Here is a 14,497-nt window from a genome sequence, read left to right as displayed (position 1 = left end):
GCCATACCCTATGGCATATTCCCAAGCGTCTCCACCATACGGCTTGACTCTAGTCAACACCCACCATATCACACCCCGCATCCCCTACTGTACGGACCTCTATTGCTGTCGTACGCCAACAGAGTTTCTGACGGAAGCGGAACATTACACAAATCAATTATTGATAGCATTATACAAAGCATTCAACCATTTTAAGCACTCAACATTCAATTTCATTTGACCAAGTTTAAGGACCTTGCCAACCGAAGAACTCACAAAGCTTGAATTCACTATAGAAAAGCTTCGGATCAGGTGATCAGGTTTCGAGTGACAGTTTACTCGGCTAGGTGTAGCGACGCCTAAAGTGCAAGGGAGTCAAGGTGATTCTTGTTCGTTGGCTGGAACTGATTGTGGAATCTTGTTGGCGAATTGGCAAGCTCTTGAATTTCCAATCTGTGGTTTTGGGAACCAACATGGTCACCCATCATTCCCTATTGCATGGCATGTTCTATTCATCATATGGACCACCTCTTCACCATACTGTACAGTCTCTCAACTAATTCCAACATATGATCACCTTAGGTCTTTCACGTCGTATGGTCCCCTCTTCTCTCTTGTTGCACAGCACATGTTTTTGCACACGTAGATACTCAGCATTTACACATGGTGTTTACTAGATCGGTACATCGGAGATTTCTTTTGGGTACTTTCTTGGGGTGTTTCCCTTTGGTACTTCCCTTTGGGTGCTTCCCTTGAGTGCTTGCCAGATTGGTAGATCACAAATTTCTCTTGGATACATTCCCTTAGGTGCTTTCCTTGGGTCCTTCCCTCAAGTAATATTCCCTCAGGTATAGGGGTACGCGATGTGTAGGGGAAAACTCAGGTATCATGTCATTGGATACATTACAATGGTATTAGAGTTGGTGATCTTACCAACCTATTGGGATGATTGAAAGATTTTTGAATTTAGATCATACGATGGTGCCAAACAACGATGGATGGTGGTGGTTGAAGGCACTACAGAAGACTGGCAAAGGGCTCAACAATGGTGCTGATATTCTAGTAGAAATATTGGAAGCCTCTTTCTGTAAGGTGGACCAATCACCTTAAAGATTTATACAGAGGATTCCTAATTCGATTAAGGACACCTTAAGACAACCCAATTTGTTGAAACATTGTGACAAGGAAATCAAGTTGGTAATTGCAATATGTCTAAGTGAGATTTTGAGAATCTCGACTCGAGCACCATATGACGATGACACATTGACAGAGATATCACACTTGATTATTGACAACTTTCAGATCCTTGATGACATTAGTGATGATCCATTTGGCAAGAGATTTACAATATTGGAGAATTGTGCAAACATCAAAGTATGTAACCTCCTCTTAGATCTTGAGTTAAAAGATTTGATACATGATATTTTTCATCACTTCTTGGTCACGATCAAGGAATATCATGATACTAAGGTTTTGGTTGCTATGGGGAGCCTTAAGATTTTGTGCATTGAAGAGATAAAGGAAATACCCCAACCTATCATATATATGTTGTTGGTTGTTCGTAATCTAAAATGTATTCCTTCCATTGCAGCATGTAGATTGGTCAATAATTTATTCAAGCATAATCACTGTGAAGAAAAGTTAAAGTCTCATTTGCAAAAGTGGAAGTTGGTGACAACAACAAGAGTGATGCACTACATGAGGAAAATGAAGAGCCACACAAGGATATACAAGACTCTATTGCCACCCATATAAGTGGAGTTTTAAAACCTAAGCCTACACAACAAAAACAAGGCTGAAGAAGACACTTGCATGGAGCTTATTTGGAAGAAAACATTGATCAATCAGTTGCATAGAGAACTAAACACTACCAGTGATTCATTTTATGGGCATGACCACATGAAGATTTTGGATTAGAGCTATGATGTGTGTTATGATTGGCTTTCGTGACATGTTGATGACTCCAGGCATAGTAACATTTATATCATAGAGGAGCAACGGAGGCTTGATGGATAGTTACTCTTCATTGGCATGGTGGCAGTGTTAACTGGTCCGAGTAAGATGGTATTGTTGATTGGCATCGTGGCAATGCCAACTAATACCATGACCAAGTGGTACAAAAGAAGTGTTGACTGGCATGGTGGCAATGTGGATGAGTACAGGTATGATGGTAATGCCAAATGGAACTGTGGGAGTGCTGATTGACATGGTGGAAGTGTTGACTAGTACAATGGTAGTGTTGATTGTGACAATGATATTGTTGGAGTATGATGCATTCAGTGAAAGCATTGGAGTCATGTTGATGACAGACCATGCTCATGGAAGCATCAAGATTTACTTAAGTTATGAGATTCCAAAAGAGATTGGTGTGCATTGATCGCATGAAGGTTTTGGAATGGAGCACCAATATGTTTTTGGTTTGCATGGTATCTTGATGCCTTCAAACATAGCAATGTTAATATCAAAGTGGCACAACGAAGACTTGGAGATAGTCTACTCGTCTCAATTGAATCCAATTATGCACATGTGATCTTGAAGCAGCATGGAGATTTCAGCGGATATAACTATCAACATCTGCCCATGGTTTGGGATCTTGGAGTTTGTGGATTGTTTGAGGGCAAGCAATCTTTGGGCTGCGAAGATTTGTAACGTCTCAATTTAATAAAGTATTTTTGGACAATCCACTAGTCTCGACTGAATCTAATTATGCACATGTGATCTTGAAGCAACATGGAGCTTTCAGCAGATATAGCTACCAAAATTTGCGCATGGTTTGGGATCCTGAGTTTGCAGATTGCTAGAGGGAAAGAAATCCTTTGGGGGCAAGGATTTGTAATGTCCCCAATTTTAATAAAGTATTTTAATTAATTAATGGTCCCAAAATTTAAATAATATTATAAATTGACCTTTATTTAATTAATAAAGGGGCTCTTGCTTTTTTAATTGTCCATAGGTGTTGGCCGTGTTGGCACTTTTGGTAAACCTTCAAGAGCTTCTCTAAAGGGGTATTTAATATCAACCTGTAGGTTGTTCTAGGTATGCATGTTGGATATTTTATTTGTACTACTTCCAATTGGAGTTGTTTGCCATTTCAGAGGTGAAAGATCCTCCCTATTTAGCGAATATAGTTTCAGTGGTTCATAACCACCCTAGTCCATCATTGGAAATATCAATCTGATATTTCACTTTGTGTGCCAAATTTGTTGATCACCTTCATTTGGAGATAAATTTGTAATCGACTCCTTCCTCGAGGACATTGTAATATGAAGTACTATCATTGTTAATCTTAGATTATTTTTATGTCATTGGTATTTTGGCAACAAATCTCCATTCATGCCAACTTGTAACTTATAGTTGTATTGTGCCTCTACTCATAATTCAAATAATAGTATTCATCTGTTACTTTTCAAGATACCAATTTGGTTGAAGAGATAAGGGCGATTGTATGCAGCAAATACTCGAAACTGGAAGGAAAAACTTGAGCATACAACATTCCCATTATGTGCATTCAACCACTCTATGACACACAACCTCTCTACAACCACTATATGGCATAGCCTAGCACTGTACGACATCAACCATATACCTCGTACGATCACCCATCATTTCCCACTGCATGACTTGTTTTGTTCACCACACTAACCACCTCTCCACCATATTGTATGGTTTCTCACCTAATATCATTGTACGATCACCTTCTGTCTCACGTAGTGCAGTCCCTTCTTCTCTCTCATTGCGAGGTCCATGTTTTTGCGCATGTAGAGACTCAGCATTCACACACGGTGTTTTCCAGATTGGTACATTACAAATTTCTCTTGGGTACTTTCCTTGGGGTGCTTCTCTCAGGTACTTTCCCTTGGGTGCTTCCTTTGAGTGCTTCGCTCAGGTACTTTACCTCAAGTGTTTTCCATCAGCTACACTAGTACTTCCCTCAAGTACTTTCCCCTCGAGTACAGTGGTACGTGACATGTGGTGGAAAACTCAAGTACCATTTCGTTGAGTACATTATAGTAGAGTCATGTCATTGTTTTTATGGAGGTTATTTTTTTATATAGGCAATGAAGAATATTTCTATGTTTGGTTGCAATGAACATCTAAATCAAATATCATTTTGATTTCAAAATGATGATTCCCCACATATTAATATGTGGGTGGAAACCTCACCCCTTTGTTTTGTTAGGGTTGAAGAAACATTGAGACAATAGAGGCAATGCATGTGCCTTTTGTGCAACAGATATGGGAAGAGAAACAAAAATAATACAAGTCACTCACTAAAGATTTGAAGTTACCTTAGATGTCATTTTGGTTTCTTAGTGGTCAAATTTGAAATTTAAAAACAAAAAATTAGATTGCAATTTTAAACCGAAGAGGTGACAATGTCCATGAGACATGAAAAAAAATTCAATATCAATTGCTAGAATTTTGAATTTAGGCTTCAATCCTGGTTTGGTTTTGGGTAATTGGAAATTCTAATATGAAATGTATTCATAAAAACAGAAAATTCATGATAAATCATGGAACATTGACAAACTAGCAAGAGTTAACATATAAAGAAATTAAGTATGAAAGGAAAAACTGGAGCCTTTGAGTGATCCACATTTCAATTAATGAAAGATCTAGCTTCTACTTTATCTAACTTGTCTCTTTAGATCACATACTTTAACTTTTCCACAGTAGTTAAAATTTCAGATGAATAAATATTCTACTCTTCTGCTATCAACATAATTTCTTCAATAAAGGAACTTCCTGAATTAAGATCATTTTCATGGTAGTTCACTTGTTCCATAATAACTTGGTTATTACTAATATAATCTTTTTGTTTCCAACAAAAACAATCTCAATAGATATATAAAGCATTTGAATCTGTACAATTTCTACAAATGAACCCTCAGATTTCCAAAAACGGTTTGGAGGTGTGAATGCCCATTTGATAGAGAGAGCTTGAAGGAAAAATAATTGTGACTTCCTTTACAAGTCCCTATATTGATGAGAGGGCCATAATTTTATACAATTAGCAGCTCAAGTTCTTCAGATGGTAGCTGATTTGATCTCAAATTTCATATTTTGTTCTCATGCTCATTATTGAGTTTAAAGCACCCACAAGTATTTCCAAGGTAAAACTAAAGATAATCTCGAGATCATTTGCTTAAAGTTAAGTGATAAAGACAGAATACCACACATGGAAGTTTCAGACAATGGAAATGAACTTTGAAGCACTATCAAAGGACAATATTAAAACCTATGAATGCCTAAGTAGACAAGATTTGACTTATCTTCTGTCTAGATTCAGAACTTTGTTTCTGCTTAGCTTTTTCATTCTAATCAGGACCATAAATATAAAATGTCATACTTTGCAATTTCCAAGCCCAATAATTGACCTATATCAATGCATGATTCAAGTATTACCTTAAATTTCTATGCCTGACGATGAGAAATGTCATTAAAAGTTGAGAGAAACTATTATTGAAAAGTGTCTAAATGTGCAGTCTACAATGATGGAAGGGATTGGTGGCAAGCTTTAGAAGCTGCAGCCTTTGTTTGGTTTAAATGCAGCCTAAAATATGGGTATGCCCTTAAGGTCTCCCTCACTCGTACCAGATATCTCTGGCTATGGATTTGCTCAGGGTATATACCCGGGCGTACCCAGCGTACCCAAAGGCAATGAGTGCCAAAATGTTAGAAAAAAACATTTTGTGTGCACATCCAAAACCCTTAAAACATCCCTAAAAGCAACATTTCTTCAAATACAAAGATTATTTTTCTCTCTTCACTCTCTCTTTTCTCATTTTGGCATTTTGAAGGGCAGGTGACATATACGGTGTCATATGATAGAATATTGAAATTCTGAGCTGTTCAGAATTGGCATTGAATATTGATCATTACCTCAACCATTTTGGCATTTGGCATTGGTCAATGATGAAGTGTCATATTATTAAATATATTTAGTTTTATAATTATGTATATTTTAGCTTTTAAAGTTATAAATACCATACCCAAACATATTGTACCCAAGGAAAGGAAAAATTACCAGCAACTTAGATCGTTGGTGATTCAGAATGAAACAAATCATGGTAAAGTACGCAACGCAGGGTAAACTTTAAGAAACCCCCCTCCAGAAAAAGATATAAATTATAGGCGAATCTTTCATTATTTTGAAAAACCAAATTATTTTTATCAGTGAATCTTTCAATTTTTTTATTTTAGATATTATTTACATTGGCGATTATTTTGGAACCATATTTTTTGAGTAGAAAATATTGGTGAATCTCAATAATAATAGGAAGCTAGCTAATCATCATGGAATATTATAAATCAAAATTGAACATGTTTTATCTCATGGAAATTATGAGAAATTATGAGGATAATTACATTATATTTTCAATCAATAGTGAAAACTAAATATTGGTGAATCTTATTAACATAGTGAAAACTAGATATTATTAACATAGCGAATCTTATAGTGAAAACTAGATATTATTTACATTGGCGATTATTTTGGAACCATATTTTTTGAGTAGAAAATATTGGCGAATCTCAATAATAATAGGAAGCTAGCTAATCGTCATGGAATATTATAAATCAAAATTGAACATGTTTTATCTCATGGAAATTATGAGGATAATTACATTATATTTTCAATCTATAGTGAAAACTAAATATTGGCGAACCAATATTTAGTGAAAACTAAATATTGGCGAATTTAAGAAACCAACCTCCAGAAAAAGATATAAATTATAGGCGAATCTTTCATTATTTTGAAAAACCAAATTATTTTTATCAGTGAATCTTTCAATTTTTTTATTTTAGATATTATTTACATTGGCGATTATTTTGGAACCATATTTTTTGAGTAGAAAATATTGGCGAATCTCAATAACAATAGGAAGCTGGCTAATCGTCATGGAATATTATAAATCAGAATTGAACATGTTTTATCTCATGGAAATTATGAGGATAATTACATTATATTTTCAATCAACAGTGAAAACTAAATATTGGTAATATATCCCTAAAGTAACTAATAATTGTGATAATTATTGGTGAATTAATTTTAATTTCTTCGATAACATATAATATTTAGGTGAATCAAATCTAATCATGTATTGAATATTGTGGCGAATCTTTGAGTTTAATTTTTTTAATAAAATAAATTATTGAGCGATTTTAAATATTTTAGAAATAAATTTAATAAAATTGTGGCGATTTAGGTTGCATTAAATCTTAAATTATTAGCCAAATTACTACCAAAAAATTTCTAAAATTCACAAAATTACGAATATTCACCACTTAAAAACACCCTAATGAAACGTGATATATATATATGAAGAAATTTAGTGGTCATGGTGTTGCACTTGGTTATTAAAAAGGAAGATTGGTGGCATGATGGTATCCAACTTAGTATGGACTTTGGAGTAATGTGGAAGGTTAGAGGAAGAGTTTAAAGGAAAAAAGGATGTAGTCGTTTCTGAGAGAGAGGAGAGGCGCTCAAAGCAGCTAGGGTTTTGTCCAAGCCTGTATACTATATTCCAATTGAGATTTAGAACCCTTATATACAGATTTGGATGTTGAGGATGTGGGCCTTAGTCAAGGAAATGGATGGGGGAAGAAAGAAAGAAAGATTTTTTTTATATTCACAATATTTGGTAATTTGTATTTGTCTACAGATGGCTTATAGAAATATGAGACTACTCAACACTCTTTGCATGAGGCACCTAACTATGCTACAAACAAGGTGTACAAAACTTATCTCCTGTGGAATTTGAACTTGTGAACTCTTTTTCAAGAGCACAAGTTCTCCACCACTAGGCCATGTCAGACTTGTTTGCTGAATATTAGGCAGTTAATTGAAAGGAGAGATTTATTTAATGTAGTGAAATCTTTAAAATATTCAAATATGATATCCACAACCACTAGCTCCTTCATGTTGCATAAATACATTGATAGTCTAGTGATTTGGTACTGCATCAGGCATCTCCATCCAAGTCCTAGAAAATCAAGGCAAGCTTACTAATTGCCTAGATGAAATCAATCTTTGTCTAAATTTATAACTTTCTTCTACTACAAGGGTCAAGGAAGTTAATTGTTGCATTGAGATCTCTAAAGGATAATTTTCATTTTGCCAATGATGTCCTAAAACATTCAAAAAATTTCAGTGTTAAATTTAGTACATATATTTTGGCGAGTCCAGCATGAATCATGGCCCCTCTCACTCTTATTGATTGGGTCATCTTCATATTTCCTCTAATGTTTTTAATATTGAAATCTTCTATTTCCTTTGGTTTCACAATAGGCTTAATATGCACTAATTGCGTACATGAAATCAATCTTTGTCTAAATTTATAACTTTCTTCTACTAAAAGGGTCAAGGAAGTTAATTGTTGCATGGATATCTCTAAAGGATAATTTTCATGTTGCCAGTGATGTCCTAAAAAAAATTCAAAATTTTCAGTGTCAAATTTAGTACATATATTTTGGTGGATCCAGCATGAATCATGGCCCCTCTCACTCTTATGATTATGTCATCTTCATATTTCCTCTAATGTTTTTAATATTGAAATCTTCTATTTCCTCTAGTTTCACAATGGGCTTAATATGCACTAATTGCCTACATGAAATCAATCTCTGTCTAAATTTATAACTTTCTTCTACTACAAGGGTCAAGGAAGTTAATTGTTGCATGGAGATGTCTCAAGGATAATTTTCATGTTGCCAATGATGTCCTAAAAAACATTCAAAATTTTCAGTGTCAACTTTAGTTCATATATTTTGGCGAGTCCAGCATGAATCATGGCCCCTCTCTCTTATGATTGGGTCATCTTCATATTTCCTCTAATGTTTTTAATATTGAAATCTTCTATTTCCTTTGGTTTCACAATGGGCTTAATATGCACTAATTGCTGACATGAAATCAATCTTTTTCTAAATTTATAACTTTCTTCTACTACAAGGGTTAAGGAAATTAAGTGTTGCATGGAGATCTCTAAAGGATAATTTTCATGTTGCCAATGATGTCCTAAAAAACATTCAAAGTTTTCAGTGTCAAATTTAGTACTTATATTTTGGTGAGTCCAGCATGAATCATGGCCCCTCTCACTCGTATGATTGGGTCATCTTCATATTTCCTCTAATGTTTTTAATATTGAAATTTTCTATTTCCTTTGGTTTCACAATGGCCTTAATATGCTCTTTGTAAACTTCCAAATTAGGAATCGTACTCTATGAAAAGCATGATTCATCTGCCCAAGGATGTTGTCAAATGTCTCCCTTTCTCTCCAAAGCTACGCCAAGTCTATTTCCACATATCTTGCACAAGAAATGGTATGAAGGACCAAAAACATATGTCCGATCAATTTATAAAAATAAAAATTTCAAAAAAGATTGACTCAAATGATAAGAGTGGAAGCTATAGTGAGAATGAATATAATTTGCATGTGAAAACATAAATAAATTAGCAATTTAATTAATATTATTAATTGAGAAGTACGAGATATATTCCACAAGTCAAATTGTGATATTGCTACCGGGATTCAACTGTGCAGTTTTTGAGTCAAACTCATTCACAAATATTTTAGTAGTGGTTCATGGAACCCCATCTATCATGAGAATGAATGGAACACTTAGCACTCATTGCATCTAGGTAATGCTCACAAAGGTGAAGCACCAAGACTTCCTAGGAGGTCAACCATCCTAGTACAACTCCAACTCAACAACATTTAATCATAGAGTTTCCTCCAAGGTTAAGCCCACTTTGCTTGCAACCCCATTTGCAAAGCCATCATCAAGTGTTGTGCCTTATGAACCATTTAGTAGAAAGCCCCTTAAGCTCATCAATTAATAAGTAGGTAATAGTTTCCATAGCAAGTCAAATTGTGATATTGCTATTTGGATTCAAGTGTGTAGTTTTTTAGTCAAACCCATTGACCCATGTTTCAAGAGTAGCAGCTCACGAGAACCTGATGAGAGCCATTCAGGTTCCACTTTACACCATATTTTTACCCATTTCATACACACATATATCTATTCTTATATTCCAATTCTGTTAAATCATACCATTTATGCTGCTTGTGATTAAAATACATTAGAAATAATTAATATTGTTTTATGATAAAAATATGAAAAATAATTACTCTGTTGTTATTACTAATGAGCATTGGAAAATAAACTAGTTGGCAATTATTTCCAATGCCTCAAATTGGAGCTTTTGTTTCTACTATAGAATATTTATACCAGGTTGGCATGAAGATAAGGAGCTGCTACACATTTACTTTACCAGCACACTCTAATACCACCACAAATAGTCTTCTACCCATGTACACATCAATCAACCGTCAACTATGCATCATATCTTTTATATCTACATGATTGGCTGCAGAACATGTGCTTATTGTTATCATAGATTACTTATCTATGCTTTATTCTTTTGCCAAAAAAAAAATGATGGTGAGTTCTTGTGACATTTTTATGATCTTGTTTTAACTCTCAACCAAAATAGGTATTCTTGTAAATCAGTATAAGAAATAGTGGCTGCATTCCATTCCATTCTTTCTTGAAACAGAATAGTAAATCCATGCCATAAGACTTGAAACCATGAGCCATTATTTTGGTTGTATGCCAGATAAACTTATTCTATTTTATTTGAATCAGAGGAACACTGCCTCACAACTTAAAACCCTGGGCATTTTCTCTATTGCATGAAAGTTATAGAAGTCCTTCTAATGTAATAGACAAAGACCTGAAATAATATAATATCAATACTAATGTAATAGACAAAGACAATCTGAAATAATATAATATCAACATTATTATTGCCGGCTGAGTTAAGTCTACGAGTTCTGTGAATGTCTTCTTCAATTGGCTGACTGGTAGGAACAGCGCCCACTCTCCAAAGTCAAGTGAATGTATATATTTCATTTCTACAAGTGCCTTTTTTGTATGTGTTTTTTGGATTGGTTAATCGTTAAATAGGTATTGTAATTTTTGTAGTTGGTATTTGATTTCAAATGATTTCCACATTTCAGACTTAATTCTCTCATCTGTATTAAAGCTGTTGTTTTGGAGTTTCTTGTAATTTCTGCATAGTTCCTATCACCTAAATAGAATAGAACAACTCTTATCATCAAGAAGTGACAGTTCATATAGCCAGTTTTATTTCACTTTACAATACATTTATTTTCATAGGATGCATTCACAACCACTCACCTCACAACTTACACCCTTTTGTGGCATATAGCCCTGGCACCTTTTGCAAGTTTATTTCCCAGATTGACACGTACAAACCAAACTGAAATTCATGGCCTATTAGAAACCATCTCCCCTGAGAATGAATGGAACACTTAGCACTCATTGCATCTAGGTGAAGCTCATAGAGGTGAAGCACTGGGACTTCCTAAGAGATCACCCATCCTAGTACTATTCTGGCTCAGGCACTTAACCACAAAGTTTCCTTCAAAGTTAAGTCCACTTTTCTTGCAACCCCATTTGCAAAACCTTCAGCAAGTGGTGTGCCTCATGAACCATTCATTAAAAAGATCCTCAAGCTCGTCAATTGATAAGTAAGAGATATTTTTCATACCATGTCAAATAGTGATATTGCTATCAAGATTCAACTATGTAGTTATGAGTCAAACTCATCAACCCATATTTCATGACTAGTGTTTCAAAAGAACCCATCTTTCATGAGAATGAATGGAACACTTAGCACTCATTGCATCTAGGTGATGCTCAAAGAGGTGAAGCACTACTCAAAGAGCCACACATATGCCATCATGAATTTGCCTCTTAGACCATGCAGATAGGAAATTGGAAGGGGAGTTTGGTGTTTCAAGACTAAAACAATGCCCAGCATTGGGAGGAGCGAATTGTACTCAAGCAGTCCATTGACCCTACTTATGGTGGTTGTCTTGCAGCATATACAGTCAGCTGTTATAAACAGGTTCTTATCCCTTCATGTTTGTAAATTTGCTGGGAATAAAATAAGTGAATTCTAGCGCTGAGATTCTTGGGAATCCTAATCTTCATACTTATTATCTCTCTGTTAATTTCAGTATTTCATATTGTGTGAAAAATTCAAAAAAACCTATATCTTTTCAAAAAACAAAGAAAGTAAAAAACATAAAACCCCAAAAATCACATTATTCAGCATTAATAATGAGAGCCAGCTTGGGTTCTTTACAATGTTACCCCAGTATTGGGGTACATTGGGACGTCGGAACGAGTTTCCGGGATGGAGGGAAACTGGGCCTCATTTCTGGGATAGTGGGGGGGCGGCCAGGGGACGATGGCAAGGGGAGGATGGGGTAGGGAGGAGTGTTGTATAGTATACATATAGAACTTGAAATGCTTGTTATGAAATGATGTTTCAGTAGAATATATCAAATTAAAATACTTGGACATAGCCAAATTGCAACATGAACTAGAACAATTGAACATTCAGCATAGTCACATATTACATACCCAATAGTTACATTCAAAAAACAAAAGTGAAATAGAAATCGAAGTCCCCATACTTGTAGCAGCATGTTGCGGAATGATGGAGGTGGGGGTACTTGGGTACGTGAGTACCCGGTGCAGGGACGTCTCGAGGACAGGTACTCCAAGATTTGGGAAGGGGTGCAAGTCCCTGTGTAACACTGGTTCTTTACAATAAGCCATCCGCTGGGAGACATGTAAATGTTTGTGTATGAGTAGCTTCATATATATGTGTGTGTGTGTGTATAAGTGAATTCTAGTGCTGAGATTCTTGGGAATTCCAATCTTCATACTTATTATTATCTCTCTGTTAATTTTAGTATTTCATATTGTGTGAAAATTTCAAAAGAACCTATATATTTTCAAAAAACAAAAAATGCAAAAAACATAAAACCCCAAAAATCACATTATTCAACATTCACAATGAGAGCTAGCTTGGGCTCTTTACAATAAGCCTTCCACTGGGAGACCATATGCATATGTTTGTGTGTAGCTTCATATATGTGTGTGTGTGTATCTATATATACACAGAAATATATATTATATATACATACATATATACACATATCTTGACCCCACATGCACCCTTGGCATGAAGAATGAAAGAAACATTGTGTTGGAATTAATGGCCAAAAGTATCTGATTGGCAAGATGCATGACAATCGGTCAGAGGAAGAAGGAGAAGGAATCCTATAGTTACCAATCATACGACTCACCAGCATACACTCTAGCACACCCAAGTTGGCACAGGAAGTTGGATAAGGATAACAGTTGGTCCAAGTCATCCACGTGATAAGTCACCTTAACGTTCCTGCTAAGTATCTACAGCTATGCAATAGTGATGAGGTAAGACACAGTTTTTGGGAGCATGTACGGTAGACTCGCCACACTTATATGAGTCATATGGTGTGCAGGAGGAGGGTGTACGATCAAACTAGGGCCATATAATGGGATAGGGGAAGACTTTCCGTACAGACTTCTTAAGGCCGTACGGTGAACAAAGGGGGTGCAACCATACAGAAGGCAGTACGGATGATGGCCATATAGAGGATATATCTAAGCTGTACGGTAGGCAGTACGGATGATCGTCGTACGGAAGATATATGTAAGCCGTTCAATAGACTTATGAAAGCCATATGGTGAGCTTGTAGACAGTATGGTTGGATTTGGAGATTGTACGAAGGGTAGAGTTTGTAGAACGAAAGTGCGACTCAATGTTTGTGAGATGTAGTTGGGGTATGGTTGGAAGATGAGTTCAATTATGCACCATAAACTACAAATTCCAGATTTATCAGACAAAGCCAAACAAGATTGAAGATTTGAACACGAATAACTTCTAATTTAATATTTGCCAACAGATAGTGCTCCGATTTGCTAGACCCGAGTGAAGTGTTACAGACGACGGAATAGGGTGAGGGTTGAATCCCACTGAAATCAAAATAGCCAAGTAGGAAGATCTTTCAATTCCGAAATGGTGAACAACAGAGAATCCCAACTTGAATTCGTAGTACAAAGAAATAATCCAAAAATGCCTACCTAAAGACTACCTACAAGCCGTGCTTAAATACTCATCGGAAATTTTTTTTGACGGTGTACAAAGATAGCCGACGGCGACACAAACTACAGAAACAAAACAAAAATGGGTCCGAGATATATTAAATCAATCGGCCCATTAACAATAGTTTGATAAATGATTTATTTTATAACAGAAACATTACAGTCCTCCCATCCCAAATTTTTCTTGTCCTCAAGAAAATGCAATGCTAAGTGCTAGAGAATGTGCTCGCCCTCCCATGTCGTGTTGTCCAATGGCAAGTGTTTCCAATGCACCAAATATTCCTTCACTACGCGGTTCTATAGGGTCTTCTCACGTACTTCAATGATCTTGGTTGGTTCCAATATGAGCTTTCCTTCTTCATGAGTGGTGGAAAGTTTGTGGCTACCGTGACGTTCTGCCCCATGGCCTTCTTCAGGCATGAAACATGAAAGACGTAATGAATATGGCTTCCCTCTAGAAGTTCTAGCTCGTAAGCAACTTCACCAATGCAAC

General features: G+C 35.7%; 1 protein-coding gene across 1 annotated transcript in view; it reads right to left on the bottom strand.

Annotated features, from left to right (window-relative positions):
* NDHU (Chaperone DnaJ-domain superfamily protein) overlaps positions 1–14,497 on the bottom strand; it is a 169,818-nt gene that overhangs the window by 12,648 nt on the left and 142,673 nt on the right. The window lies entirely within an intron of this gene.

This window comes from Cupressus sempervirens, chromosome 5 (genome assembly GCF_028749045.1).
Source record: "Cupressus sempervirens isolate cs-2001-9-10 chromosome 5, ASM2874904v1, whole genome shotgun sequence".
NCBI classification, from domain to species: Eukaryota; Viridiplantae; Streptophyta; class Pinopsida; order Cupressales; family Cupressaceae; genus Cupressus; species Cupressus sempervirens.
Note: the sequence above shows the minus strand (reverse complement) of the source record. Positions and strands in the feature narration are given on the sequence as shown.